General features: G+C 36.9%; 1 pseudogene; it reads right to left on the reverse strand.

Annotated features, from left to right (window-relative positions):
• Positions 1-335: 335 nt before the first annotated feature.
• On the reverse strand, positions 336-15,714 carry LOC115951931 (annotated as a pseudogene).
• Between the last annotated feature and the right edge of the window lie 775 nt (positions 15,715-16,489).

Consider the following 16,489-nt stretch of genomic DNA (forward strand, 5'->3'; position numbering starts at 1 on the left):
AAACTTTGCTTGCTTTCTCTTAATTGAGTTTCTTTGCAGTCTCAATTGTTGTTTATTTTAAATATTATTTAGCTACTTATTATTTGTTGAATTCTCTTATTTTTCTTATATTTTTGTTGTAATATATATATATATATATATATCACTTTCCCATTTTCAATATAACAAAACTAGGGACGCATTTTGAGTTGGACAAATGCCCATATATTTGATATAACAATAATAAATATTCAAAAAATTTCACAATTTTTATTATACGTCAACTATAATTTGTCACATCAATGACTATGAAAAATTTTGTTTACTAGCAATAGCAACAACAATGAAATGAATCCTCAAAAAGGCACACTCCATTGACTTAACTTGGTTTTTCTACAATTTTTCCTAATTTGGCCACTTGTGCCTGTGAGTGGGCTAAGGTTCCCCATCTTCACCATTGCATTTGCAAAGTCTGTTAGAAAGCTTGCGGAGTTGGAGCTGTAAGCGTTAACTTGGGAATCTGTGGAACCCCCATTAAAGAGTTCTTGGTCTGAGTGTAAGAGACCCTTGTTGCTTATCAAATTCTTGAAGTAAGCATTGTCAAAAGATGTTGGACTAGTCAAGTCTAGAGGGGCAAGATTGTTGTCACCACCAGTGCTTGGACAGTTCGATTTCAATGAAGTTGTAAATGAAGAATCTATGTTGGCTTCATTTTAAATCCTGGTTCGGAAAACTGTGCACCTTGCTTGGCCTATTGTGTGAGATCCTAAACAAATTATAAAAATAATGTTTGGTTAATTTACAAGGAGCACTTGGGCCCAGTGGATAGAATGTCATTATGGTCACGTCCTGGTGAAAGACACCAACTTAAGTCACCCTCTCTACCCATTTTGCTATTATCAAAAAATTAAGGAGCCCTTTCTAAAGGCATAAAAGATTTGAGGACTTAAAAAAATTAAACCAATACCTGATAGGGCCACCAATTCTTTGGCAGTGAAAACTTTGTTTGAGAAGGTGAGAAGGCCACTAAGATTCAATGTTGAAATAAGGATGTCGGATTTAGCAGCAGTTAAACTTGCGGTGGTAGAGTCTCTTCTACCCAATTGAACCGTCCAATTAGTCCCACCCAGCTGAATGAAACAAATAATATGATGAAAATGACAGCAAAACAACAAGATGTTGATGTCCCTATAATATTATGGTTCAAATTAAAATTCATAAATAATGTGAAGTTGTGACTTTTTCTTACTGCAACAACGGAATCTCTCGCAGCAACAGCCAAAATGTCAGCACAAGACACAACACCAGGGCAAATATTTTCCAATTGAGATTTGATAGTGTCTACTACATCAAATCCCCTTAGTGAATTATTGTTGGGAAAAGCTGTTTTCTCTCCGATGAAAGTTGAAGTGTCGTCTAAGAGGACCGATGCGTCACACCCCTGTTACATAATGTTATTCAAATTCGTTATTTATTTATTTATGTTATGTTAAAAGAATCCTATTGTGTGTCTCATTACAAAGGAAAATATTAAAGTTATTATCAATTTTTATTATAAAAGGTTTACAATATATATGATTTAACCATGAAAATGATTGGTGTTATTTTAAATCATACAATAATATATATATATCTATATATATTGTATTTAAAAGTTAAGACAATAGTTTATAAGTTTTATGCAATAAAATTTTACAGCAACTATATTCTACAGTATCAATCTTTCCTAGAAATGCACCCATGTATATATATTGTAAGGTTGAATTTTATCAACCATCTTATTGGTTTTATTCTGTACCAAATTTGCTTGTATTTTAGCAATTAGTAACCTTGTATTTAGGTGGGAATCATGTAAGGTAGTGAGTGAGAGAGTATGAAGAAATGCTCAAGATTGTGCAAGGATGCAGAGACTCGCGGGTGACTCGCGACTGGCAAGCCGCCAAAGTTGACACACATGTGGAGCATGCAGGAGAGCTGAAGAGTCATGCCAACTGTTGCACTACAGGACAAAAGTCTCAGGTTGGCCAGGCCGTTAGCTCGCAGCTTGAACTCGCGACAGAGCCCAGTTGCGAGGTCCAGTCGCCAAACCACCCTGTTTAGGAAAAACTGACTTTTCACATTCATTCTCACCCTACTATATATATAACCTTATACCCACGATATTCAGAGAGCTTCCAAAGAGAATTTTGAGAGAGAAACCCTAGAGAAAAACAAGATTGATTCATCCACAATCTTCACATAAAGACTTTTCAAATTCCTCTACTATCTTCCTCTCCATTATCAAATCCTTGAGAGGTACATTACCAAAACTTTTTCTCACCATACCCATATCTGTGAGAAGGTCATTTGGTGATTGGGAAGCAGTTAAGAAATGACCAATTTCATATTGATTGATGCTATGATCAAGTAGCGGAATTCGGTAAGCTAAAAAAGAAATAGGTTCGGCGTAACCTCGTTGGAGTGGGAGCTTGGAGGGCTTAGGTACATTGGGTAGATTAGGCTTGGAGGGGCTTCTGCTGTTCATGTATCCCAACTACATTCTTTAGTGGATTGTTTACTGCTTGGAGGGCGGCGGAGAGGTTTTACGTCGAGAGTTTCAGTTTCCTCTTTGATAACACATCGAGTGTTGTCCTTGTATTTGCATCTCTCTTCCCTTAATTTTTTCTATTTAATTTCTGCTGTGGATGTGATTTTATTTGGTTTAGATTGTTTATCAATTCTATATTCATATTCTGCACATTAATTGTTTGTATTAAGCTTGAATTGGTAATTTGTAAATTGGGGGTCTAAACATTCATAGTGTTTTATACACTAATTGAACTTTCAATTGGTATCAAAGTGAGTACACTTGTTGTGGTTTAAATACCTAAGTGTGATCCTTGACCCTTTGTGTTTCTTTGCCATGGATAGTGCTTTGTATGCCTCTTTGTATGATTTGGTTGATGATGAATGTAACATGCCACATGTTTGTGAAAATGCCTCTATGAGTGATAATCCTCATAATTGTGATGCTATGTTACATGAATCTTTGGATGTTGTTGATATTCCTAACATCAAACTCTTGAAGAAAAATGCTAAGAAGTTTAATAAGGATTTGAGCAAGTTATTTTATGAAAATGATGATTTAATTGCTAAGCTCAATGAATCTAACAAAATTGGTTGAAAAATATTAGAAACTTGCTGAAAATTCTCTTGAAAAGCTAAAAGAGTTTGAATGTTTGAATATGGACTTGGATGCTAAACTTGTTTTGTCTAACAAGCTTGTTGATGAGTTAAAATGTAAAAATGAATCTCTTAAGATGCATGCCAAGTGTTTGATTGCTGAACCTATTGCTAAAAAGGATGTTAATATTTGTTGCAATCATGTTGTAGTACTCGATTTTGTGCCTTGTGTGTGTTCTACCTCAAATGACAAATCAGTGTACATTCCTCCACATAAGAGAAATCAAAAGGTGGAGAGAAAGGCTGTTAAGTTAAAGTCTCTATTTAGGTCTCAACCTAAAACTTTGAATGGATCTAAGTTTGTTTCAATTTGCCACCATTGTGGTGTGATTGGTCATATAAGACCTCAATGTCATAAGTTGAAGAGAGAACAAAACCATGTTACTAGATCCCTTCCCAAAAAGCCTAGTAGACCTAAACACATTGTTTGCCACCATTGTGATACTTTTGGTCATCTAAGACCTCATTGCTCTAAGTTTCATGCTCTTAAAAGAATTAAAAGAAAAGAAAAACTTGAGCTTCTTGGAAGTTATGCTAAAAATAGTAAACCGGATTTGAGTGAAAATGTTGTTAAAGAAAGTATTTAATGCTCTTAACTCCTTGACTATGTGCATCTCCGGTTCTCATTCTTCCAACCTTCGTCTCACTTCTCATGAGACACTCATTCCAAACAATTGTTGTGTTTGGATGAGGAAGGGTTCCTATGGTTGAGCTTTTGCCCTTTTAGTCCTTGATCTAATTCTTTCAATCTTTGTAGGACCCTTCATGCATTAGATGCTTCATTGTCATGCATTTGTGCATCATGCATCTTTTTATATGCATTGTTTTGATTGCTTTTGCATTTGATCTTATTTTTTGTTTTAGTTTTGTGTGAGTAAAAAATCCAAAATCACATAAAAAATGAAAAATTCAAAAAGTTTGATCATATATGATTAAGCACATATCACATGTGAGTTTTGCCTTGTACCTTCGTACGAATGGTTTTATGCATTTACGAGCTTAGCTTGTTCTTTATGCACTTATTTCTTTGTGGGAAAAATCTTGAAATCTATGTGTGATTATTGTAAATCGATCTTCAAGCTTGTCATGAATGATTGGTCAATAGTGTTGATGGTTTTGATACTTGCATAGACTTGTGCCTATATATCTTCCCACACTTTTTATTGTTTTTGCTTAAAGAGTTCAACAAATGTAAATCTTAAAATGAAAATAGATAATGAGCTACAAAAGCCGTCGCACATACTAGTATTTGACTAGGAAAAAAGGAAAGCGACTTATATTAAAAATGTATGATGCCCAAAAGCCAAAGGCTTGTTCATCAATTTGAAATATTAAAAATTTCAAACATTAATCTCAAAATGAGATGTATTGATTCAAAATGATCAAATGTTATGAATTGTAAAGAAACCAAATGAAAAGCTTCAAAGATATGTAATCATTTTCTTGTGGGAGGTCATATATGTTCATTTCTATAATTGAGATAGACCACTTTATTTAGTACTAGTTGTGTATGACTTGATTGAATTGATCATTGAAACTCCATTCTAGACTAAGGACTATTCCACATTTGATACACACACAACACACATGCCTAATGTTCAATGAATGCCTTATTCATTTGTTCAATTGTATTTGTCTAAATGTAATATGTGTGTACTCAACTATATATAGATCTATCCAAAAATATTTTTGATCATTTTATATGTTTTTGGAAGTGATTTCTATCACTCTTTGTGTTCATGTTTAGTGCTTACTTTGTTTTTCATTGTTTAAACATATTCTGTTTTGAAAAATAAGTGTCAGAATTTTTGGCTACTCATTCTGGCTACTTGTGCGAGTTGCGAGCAAGCTGCGAGTTTTGGTTACTCGTTTTGGCGACTTGCAAGTCAATAGTTCAAACTATGAGTTCACACAGAAGGGTTTCGCGACTCAGCTCATAACTCGCCAGTAGCGAAATGCCCAGAATTAGCTTTTTAAAGAGCTTTTTCGTGGGAAACCTATTTTAAACCTTTCTCATCCTCTTTTAAACCCCTCTTTCAATATTTTTACATCAAAACCCAATCAATTTTAATGGTTTTTCATTCCTTAACATCTTTAAGGTAATTTTAAACTCTTTTCATTATTTTGGATCCTTAGATTATGTTTTGGAAAGTTTTGTACTCTTGGTTGGGATTTTCATCATAAGGGTTGGGAAAACTTAATTTTTGTCAAATTTGTTCATGAGATTGGTTTCTTTTGTTGATTTTCATTGGATGTTGGCCCCTTGCGGCAGAAAAAACATGTATTAAGGATGGATTTCATAATGTTCATGCATTGTTTGACATTGTTGTTCATAGTGTGCATACTAGGTGTTTGATAAAATGCCACTTAGGCATTTTCTCGCTTGTTTGGACTCCAATGAGTACTAAACTTTGGGGTTTCTCATATTTCCTCATTAAGAACATGTTTGGTTCTTTGTTTGTATATTTAACACACGTTGCCCCACATGTGCATTTTTCATGCATTGGTCATGTATTGCACATAGTCACCTCTTGCACACACCTTTGCTACCCTTGTCATGCATTGGTCTATACCTTGTTTCTTCATCCTTGCATGTCATGTTTACCTTATGCTTTGTAGCACTTTGTTTTGTCTTGGGATTGAGCTTCATTTTCTCATTCATCTTGCACCCCTCATGCATCATTAGCATTGTTGGTTCCTTGATCTCTTGCCCTCTTTTCTCCTTGACCCTTTGTCTATTCCTGACAAAAAGGGGGAGAGTATACCGGAGTGTTTTTGTCATTTCTATATGACTCTTGTGCACATCCTTAAGGGAAGAAATTCTATTTCTCATGCACATTTATAGGGGGAGAGATATTCCATAGGGGAGATGCATATACCAAGAGGGAGAAGACATTGAGTTAATAAGAAAACTTTGTTTTGTTTGTTTCTTTTTATGTTTGTTTTCTTGTATTTCATTGTGTTTGTGTTTTGGACATGCATATATCCCTATGCTATTGTGCTTCATTGAATGCATGTTCGGATGATCAATTGTTTTGCTATGTGATCATTGTAGTCATTTCTATATGACTGTTTTGGTGTATGATCAAGTTGCTCACATATTTCACATCATGTTTACATGATCACAATTTACTTGTTACATTATACTTATCCTTTTATTACTTGCTTTACCTTGAAGGTCTAATGTGTTTTGTGCAAGTGTTTTAGGTTACAAGTATATATGTTCCAAGTGCATCACAGCTTCTCATCATTTTGAAGGAGAGAAACTTTAAGCATTTTTAGTTTATATTCAGTATTTTGTGATTTTGTGCCTATGTTGCTTTTGTAAGCTTTTAGGATTTGTTTCCATGTTTTGGGTCTGTTTGGATAGAATTTATTTTGCTGAAACTGAAAACTGAAAACACTGTAACAAAATAATTTTTAAATGTGTGAATAGTGCTGTGGGACCCATTTTTAATAAAAAAGTTGATAAAAGTGGAGTTTGTAGGTCCATGAACAGTGCACAAGTGCACTGTTCACAGTTGAAAAGTCAACAAAACCGGCTTTGAAAAAAAAAAAATTCTGAAAAGGCGCAAAGTTGAAAACGTGAACGTAGACGTGCTATCCAAACTGAACCTTTGTAGGCTTTTATGGTTTGTACCTTGCTTATACAGCCTTTTTGTTTTGTTGTCTAATACTTCTAGCTAAATGTTATACATTTTCTTTAAGTATTCTCACTCTTGTGCCCTTGTAGGATTTTGTTCCTAAATGCCTATACTTTATGTATTGTGCATTGGTTGAATGTTGGGCATACAAGTGATTTGCATTGAGCTTATTGGCTTGTGTGTCCGGATGTTCATTCCAAGTGTGAATGAATATTGTGGTCACTATTTTATAATGATTGCCTGTTTGGTTAAGCCATGATTTTTTTTTTCTCATTCCATTTTGCTTGATCGCATTGTGTTTGTCTCATTTGCAATTACAAGTTTTTCTGCATACAATGATGATACTGTGTTGTTATGTTTCAAGAGATTTTTGTTCATATGTTTCAAGAGTGTTAAGGGTTGAATTGATGAGGTGATAGTAGCTAAATTTGAGGTTAGCTAAGCCTCCTAGGATGAATGCAAGAATGGGAAGAAGAATAGAATAACAAAAAAAGAATACTGAGCTTTACTGAATTGATACCCCTCATGGTTATATGCCTCTCATCCTTATACCCCAACTCCCTTTGGTAAATAACTGCACATAGCTGTGCTTACAACTATGTAACTAACTCACACCCCAGCTGTCCTAGCTGTCACAACTAACTCCACTAACTCTTACACCTGATTCGGGTACAAGCATCCCTATAGTCTTATTGTAGTTCCTACATACTTACCTTTGCTATTTTAGCTAATTAGGTACCTTAGCAGACAGCCAAGCACTTAACCAATTAAAATAGCAATGGTCATTACATTTAACAATTCTCCTAATTAAAACTCCTAACAAATACCTCCCTCTTTAAAAGACCTTGCCCACAAGGTGAGGGAACCTCTGCTGCATCACATATAAATTCTCCCAAGTAGCATCATCAATACCTTCTCCTTGCCACTGAACTAGGACTTAAGTGATGGTCCTATTTCGAAGCTGGTGTGACCTTTCCTGAAGCACAGCTACAGGCTCTGTGATGACTGCCCCTTCCATATTAGTAGGTGGTAGAGTGGGAATTGAGACCACATGTTGACCCAACTTAGCTTTCAAGCAAGATACATGGAAGGTGGGATGAATTTTAGAATTTGGAGGTAAATCCAATTTATATGACACCTCTCCAACCTTCTGCAAAATCTGGAATGGTCCATAGAACTTAGGAGCTAATTTCTTCAACTGATGGTGCTTAAGGGACTTTTGTTTGTAAGGTTGGAGTCTTAGGAACACCCAATCCCCCACAGAGAAGCTTCTCTCAGTCCTATGCCTGTCAGAATATAGTTTCATTCTGTCTAGTGCTGCAACCAAATTCTACCTTAGTAAAGAGGTCAATTGTTGTCTAGTCCTCAAATGAGCATCCACTCCTTCAATCTTTGTTGTACCAGCAATGTAGTCCATCAATCGTGGAGGAGGATAGCCATACACTGCTTCAAAAGGAGTGAGCTTGAGTGAGGTGTGGAAGTTGGTATTAAACCAATACTCAACAAGTGGCAACCACTCCACCCAAGTGGCTGGTCTGTCAGCTGCAAAAGCTCTCAAATAGTGTTCAAGACTCTTGTTCACAACCTCTGTTTGGCCATCTGTCTAGGGATGATATGCTGAGGACATTGCCAATTGAATGCCCTGAAGTTTCATCAGTTCTTGCCAAAAGTGAGAAGTGAAAACAGGGTCCCTGTCACTCACAATTGAAGTAGGCATCCCATGCAATTTAAACACATGTTGCAGATACAAGTTTGCCACTTTAGAAGCAGTGTAGGGATGTGACAAGGCTATGAAGTGAACAAACTTTGTGAACCTGTCCACCACTACCATCACCACTTCCTTCATTTGAGATTTTGGCAAGCCTTCAACAAAATCCATGCTCACAGCCACCCAAGGTCTCTCTGGGATAGGCAAGGGCTGTAGTAGGCCTGCTGGATGACATGTTTCATGCTTGAGTCTTTGACAAGTGTCACACTCCCTAACATATTTCCTCACATCTGACTTCAATCCGGGTCAATAGAAGTCCCTTTGAACCCTGTGCAAAGTTTTAAGGACCCCAGAATGTCCCCCCCATGGTCCATCATGTACCTGCTGCAGAATAGCTGTTTTTAAGGCTTCACATGACCCCACATACATCCTGCCTTTGTACAACAGCAGCCCATTGTGCATACTAAATCCCTTAGGACCCTCCTTCCCTGTTTGAAAAGCTTCCAAAATACTCATAACATGGGAATCAGTAGCATAACTGGATTTAAGTTAAGCTAACCAGTCAGGAGTAGGGAAAGAAATCATACACAAAACCCCATTTTGAGATGAGACTTCATCACTAGGGACCTGTCTGGACAAAGCATCAGCTACTACATTTTCTTTGCCCTTCTTATATTCCACAATAAAGGCATACCCTAGCAGCTTGGTGATCCACTTTTGTTGGGCTGGTATACCAATTTTCTGTTCCAAAATATACTTGAGGCTCTGCTGGTCTGTCCTTACCAGAAAAGAGTTTCCAACCAGGTATGGCCTCCACCTTTACACAGCAGTGACCAAGGCTAGCAGTTCCTTTTCATAAGTTGATAAAGCTAAACTCCTGCCTTTAAGAGCCTGGTTGTGAAATGCTATAGCTCTCCCTTCCTGCATTAACACAGCTCCCAACCCAACACCTGAAGCATCACACTCCACCACAAATAGTTTATCAAAGTTTGGAAGAGCTAAGACAGGTGGATTGGACATAGCAGACTTGAGATTCTAGAATGCCATCTCAGCTTCTTCAGTCCAAGCAAAAGAATCTTTTCTCAAAAGGGCTGTCAGTGGTGCTGCAATCTGCCCATACCCTTTCACAAATTTCCTGTAATACCCTGTGAGACCTAGGAATCCCCTCAAGGCCTTAACATCCTTTGGAGTAGGCCATTGTTGCATTGCCATTGTTTTCTTAGGATCTGCCCTTACTCCCTCACCAGAAATCAAGTGGCCGAAGTACTCCACCTCTTCACAAGCAAAGACACACTTGGATTTCTTTGCAAATAACTTCTCCTTAGTTAACACCTCCAATACAGTTTTGAGATGAGAAACATGTTCAACCAGGGACTTGCTAATTGCTATACACCAGAATGTCATCAAAAAACACAAGAACAAACCTTCTAAGGTAGGGTCTAAACACTTGATTCATTAGGGACTGGAATGTTGAAGGAGCATTAGTGAGTCCAAAGGGCATAACCAGAAATTCATAATGCCCCTCATGAGTCCTAAAGGCTGTTTTAGGAATGTCTTCCTCACTCATCCTAATCTGATGATATCCTGACCTTAAGTCAAGTTTAGAAAATATGCAAGCACCATTCAGCTCATCAAGCAATTCATCAATAACAGGTATTGGAAATTTATCCTTAATGGTATTCAAGTTAAGCTGCCTATAATCAATGCACATACGCCAAGAGCCATCTGCCTTCCTCACCAACAAAACAGGAGATGAAAAGGGACTGCAACTATTCCTTATAGATCCAGCAGACAACAATTCCTTAACTATTTTTTCTATCTCATTCTTTTGATAAAAAGGGTACCTGTATGGCCTCTGGCAGACTGGTTGAACTCCATCTTTAAGGGTAATATGATGTTCATGACCCCTGAGAGGAGGCAGGCCTACTGGAGTATCAAAAACATGAGAAAAATCTTGCAGTAGATCAGTTACTGCCACAGGTAATGCAGCCTAATTGGTCACCATCAATAAGATGTGAATCAGTTTGCTTCAATCCTTACAGCTTGATGTTGTGCCCTTGATGATAGAATTCCATAGTTAAGAATTGGAAATTCCATTGAATATCGCCCAATGTAGTTAGCCACTGTGTTCCTAGCACCACATCACATCCTCCAAGTGGTAACACATGGAATTGAATAGAAAACTCCCTTCCCTGCAAGCAAACTGGTACTTGATCACAAAATCCCTTAGTCCTGATCAAGGCACCATTGGCTACCTTGACCTCCAGTGTCTGTGATTGGTCAACTGCTAATTTCAGTCCAGGGGCTAAGGCTGCATCAATGAAGTTATGGGTGCTGCCTGTGTCAAGCAACACTACCAAACTTACTCCATTGATTTTACCCCTAATCCTCATAGTACCAAGCGTGGGGTTACCAATTAAAGCATATAAGGTTATCTCAACCTCCTCAGAATTGGCATTAGTGTCTTCTTTTTCAGCCATTGAACTCCCCAGGTCTTCTTCAAACTCAGTGATCTTGACACCAGACTATGGATCAATTCCCAAATCAATTCCCTCAAGCAGAAATATCTTAACACTTTTACATTTATGACCAGGACTCCATTTATCATCACAATTATAACATAATCCCTTCTTTTTCCTATCTTCCATTTGAGCCGGAGAGATTCTTTTAATTGGAATTCTAGACTTGGCTTCTAAAAACGTGTTGACTCTAGGAGGACCCAAGATAGATGGCTTACCCGTTTCTTGTTGGATTCTAGAACTCCTTTTGCAACTGCTCCAATACTCCTCTTGAATCTTAGCCAAACCAAAGGCTGCATTCAATGATGGTGGATTCAGCATTCTCACAGGCAACGGATTTCATCTCTCAAACCACTTAAGAAGCAACTCATCTTGTGTGTTGATGATAAGCCTTTGATTCGATTTGAAAAGGCCTCAAATTCAGCTTTGTAAACAGCTACTGTTGAGGTCTGTTTCAACCTGGTAAGGGCCTCCATTGGATCATCATATGGTGTTGATCCAAATCTGACATATAAGGCTTGTACCATACCCTCCCAGTTATAGAAAATTCCAGCATCCTCTGCGTCCTGGAACCACACCAGAGCTTCTTGGTCCATGTGAAAGGAAGCCACCAAAAGTTTCTCCATAGCTGGAGTTTGGTAATAGGCAAAATACTGATTAGCTTTGTATACCCAGCTAGCAGGATCATCACCTGAGAAGCGAGGAAAATCAAGCCTAACAGGTTTGCCAAAGGTCATTGTTGAAGAATTAGGAATTGTAGATGAAGGTTCCTGTGATCTATTGTCATCCGTGTTCAACTTCTGAAGAATTGAAATAAGATGTTGGTTCATCTCATTCATTGTTCTAGTATGAATCTCCTAAATCTTTTGAATTTCCTGGATTCTTTTGCCATGATGATCAGAAGTAGCTTGAAGAGAAGAAATAGCTTCATTAGTGGCTGCCATGGCAGCTGTTGATCGTGTCTCAGCCATTAGTCACAGAATCTCGGCTCTGATACCAATTGTTAAGGGTTGAATTGATGAGGTGATAGTAGCTAAATTCGAGGTTAGCTAAGCCTCCTAGGATGAATGCAAGAATGGGAAGAAGAATAGAATAACAAAAAAAGAATACTGAGCTTTACTGAATTGATACCCCTCATGGTTACATGCCTCTCATCCTTATACCCCAACTCCCTTTGGTAAATAACTGGACATAGCTGTGCTTACAGCTGTGTAACTAACTCACACCCCAGCTGTCCTAGCTGTCACAACTAACTCCACTAACCCTTACACCTGATTCGGGTACAAGCATCCCTATAGTCTTATTGTAGTTCCTACATACTTACCTTTGCTATTTTAGCTAATTAGGTACCTTAGTAGACAGCCAAGCACTTAACCAATTAAAATAGCAATGGTCATTACATTTAACAATTCTCCTAATTAAAACTCCTAACAAAGAGCTTATCAGATTCTAGAGTTAGGTGTGAGTGAGTTTCGTTCAACTGTTCCCAACTCACATTTTAAATCTAGAGTCTGTTTTAGGGTTTTGTCACAAAATAGCCAAAAGGGGAGATTATAAGGTTGAATTTTATCAACCATCTTGTTGGCTTTATCCCATGCCAAATTTGCTTGTATTTTAGCAATTAGTAACCCTGTATTTAGGTGGGAATCATGTAAAGGTAGTGAGTGAGAGAGTGTGAAGAAATGCTCAAGATTGTGCAAGGATGCAGAGACTCGCGGGTGACTCGTGACTGGCAAGCCGCCAAAGTTGGCACACGTGTGGAGTATGCAAGGGAGCTGAAGAGTCATGCCAGCTGTTGCACTACAAGACAAAAGTCCCAGGCTGGCTAGGCTGTTAGCTTGCGGCTTGAACTCGCGACTCAGCCCAGTCGCGAGGTTAAGTCGCCAGACCACCCTATTTGGGAAAAATTGACTTTTCACATTCCTTCTCACCCTACTATATATATACCCTTATACCCACGATATTCATAGAGCTTCTAGAGAAAATTTTCAGAGAAAAACTTTAGAGAAAAACAAGATTGATTCATCCACAATCTTCACATAGAGACTCTTCAAATTCCTCTACTCTCTTCCTCTCCATTGTCAAATCCTTGAGAGGTACATTACCAAAACTTTTTCTCACCATACCCATATCTGTGAGAAGGCCATTTGGTGTTTGGGAAGTAGTTAAGAAATGACCAATTTCATATTGGTTGATGCTATGGTCAAGTAGCGGAATCCAATAAGCTAAAGAAGAAATAGGTTCAACGTAACCTCATTGGAGTTGGAGCTTGGAGGGCTTAGGTACATTGGGTAGATTAGGCTTGGAGGGTCTTCTGCTGTTCATGTATCCAAACTACATTCTTTAGTGAATTGTTTACTGCTTAGAGGGCAGCGGAGAGGTTTTACGCCAAGGGCTTCGGTTTCCTCTTCAATAACACATCAAGTGTTGTCCTTGTGTTTGCATCTCTCTCTCCTTAATCTTTTCCATTTAATTTCTACTGTAGATGTGATTTTATTTGGTTTAGATTGTTTATCAATTCTATATTAAGATTATGTTCATATTCTGCATATTAATTGTTTAATATTAAGCTTGAATTGGTAATTTGTAAATTGGGGGTTTAAACGTTTATAGTGTTTTATACACTAATTGAACTTTCATATAAATATATATATATATATATATATATATGGTTACATGCCTCAACATACGAAGGACTAAATGACTTTATATGGCTTATAATACAATATTAATATGTCCATAAATAGAATGTGAAATATAAAACTAAGCAAGTAGCCTAGCCAAAAGTGGCGAACTTGAACCCGGGACTGCTACAATCTCTTTTATTAAGAGGTTAGCTAGCCTATGTTAGCCATCAGTGTCTTGACGTACAATTAGATTATTATGTATAAAGAAGCCATTAATTGCAAATTTTACAATTATTTTGCAGGAATCTTTAGCGACATTTGGCCCCATGGCTTTTTTTCCAAAGTTGTCTCTATCAAATAATATATATATATATATATATATATATATATAATTTTTAAAGTTGTCTCTATCAAATAATATATATATATATATATAAATTTTTAACAACTGAGTTATATGATTTGTTGTAATTAGTGGATAAAAATAGTATTACTAATAAATCCATATAAAGTGATGTTTCTCCAATCATAGTTTATCATCTTAATATATCATGGAAAAAAAAATTATGGTTCTAACATTGTTATATGAAACAGAATGCAATTAAGAGCAATCATCCTTCCTCATAGCATCAATAACTCTAGGCAAGAAGGAGCAAGGGAAAACAGGACCAAAAACAAAGTAATAAGAGAAAATCTTGATATGAGGTAATGCGAGAAAAAAAAAAAAAAAATCATGAATACTTTTAAAACCTTGAGAAGTCAAACATATAACTTAAAGATGTCGGTGAGTTCTTAAAACAAAGAATTCACGAGAGAGAGAGAGAGAGAGAGGACTTTGTTAGTTTTTAGACCCCTTAAAACACAATTGAATTAACCTAGGTAATTAGCCAAGTTGTTACTTAGTCCAAATTCCAAATCTAGGTTATCACAATCAAACAATCATATCATGCAAAGCAGCGGAAAATAAATAAGACAATGATATGATCACCCAGGAAAACCAAACCGGTAAAAACCCTGGGAAGGATTTAACCTAACTATCCTCAAGGTAAAAATCAAATCCACTAGAAAGAATCGAAGTTCATACAATAAGACTTACAAGCCCTCACGCTCGACTTCTTATTGCTACCAACCAGTAGAACTTACTGACACGACCACGTGCAAGCTCCGAATCCACGGACTCTTTCTTTCTTTGGCCTTTGCAAAATACAAACACCCACGTTTGTGACTTTGAGATTCCACTCAAAGGTTTAGCAACACAAACTCTCCTATTTGTGACTCCAAGACCACCCTTGAAGGTTTAGATCATCAACACCTTTGATGACAAGAGAAGGCAGCAACTTCTACAATACCAGATCTTGAGATTCGACAAGGAATAACATCGGTAGAAGACATAAGAGAGCTTTTGGATACAAAACCCTAGATCTACAAAAGAGGCACAAGATGCACTCTAATCTCTCTAAAAAACTCTCAAAACCCCACCTAGGGTTAGCTTATAATGTCCTTTAAATACTGGAAAAAACGGCTCGCGATTTGGGCTTCAAACGAATAAGTTATGGCCTTTTTACGTTTTGTTGATTTTGCTGATATGCGATTTTCGATCAATTGAAAATCCCTAGCATCAATCGAGTATCAATCGAACCAACCAGCTTGTAACTCATTTGTTTTTATCCCAAACTTGAGTTTTTTGTCTTGGGCTTCAATGTAGACCATTCTAAACTAATAAGACTTAGTTTTTGTCATGTTTTGTCATGGTTTGCCAACATTACAAACTCAAAACCTAACAGACTTGAACAAAGCAATCATGAAAGTGAAGACGGAGCAAGGATGCTCCCATGCGTGGCTCACTTGACACTGCAGAGTCTATAGCTGATTTAATGGTGGAAAGGGCATTAAGGCATGGATGTTGCATAGAAAGTAGAGGACAACTGAGCAGAGACCATCCCCACAAAAAATGAAAATAACAGGAAGAACTTAATGGTGGTGAGAATTGATGGGATAGAAAGAAAAGGAGCCATGATGATGATATAAAGAAGCAGATAAAGAAGAAGGCCTCCTCGCTAGTTTTGTGGTTATGGCACTAGAGTTCTCATATATTTATACAAGAGCTCTGCCTGCATTGTCATGGCATGCATTTCACATACCCCGACTCCGAGTCAACCTAAGGAATGAAAAAGAATTAAAAGGCGCCATAATACGTGTATAGTTAATATAAAAAATATTTACTGTATATTTTAAATGGGTGTGTCGTCTTCATTTAAAATAAATACATTTTATGGTTTAGATTAAAAATTAAACTTTTACAAGAATATCTAATTTACATTATTTAAAATTTTAAATAACTTAATATATTGTTTGTTATTAAATCTAGAAAATAAAATTTTAATTTTGAAATGCATTCTCTCCATTTAAAGTGAAATGGAAAGAATCTCATTCTATGTAGAGTGGGGTCTTTTTGTTTGTTTAATCTGAAGTGTGTGTAAAGCAATTACCTGTTATTTGCTAGACTATCGTAGTTAGTGTGTGTAAAGTGGTGGGCTGTGCTAATAGTGTTGAGCTACTTCTGACAGTTTTTAGACCCCTTAAACAATTGATTAAACCTAGTTAATTAGCCAAGTTGTTACTTAGTCCAATTAAACAAGTCTAGGTTATCACAATAATAAAGATCAAATCATGCAAAGCAGCGGAAAATAAATAACAGACGATATGATCACCTAGGAAACCAAACCGGCAAAAACCTGGGGAGAATTTGACCTAGCTATCCTCAAGGTAAACTTGAATCCACTATCAGAA

This window comes from Quercus lobata, chromosome 7, assembly GCF_001633185.2.
Source record: "Quercus lobata isolate SW786 chromosome 7, ValleyOak3.0 Primary Assembly, whole genome shotgun sequence".
Classification (NCBI taxonomy): Eukaryota; Viridiplantae; Streptophyta; class Magnoliopsida; order Fagales; family Fagaceae; genus Quercus; species Quercus lobata.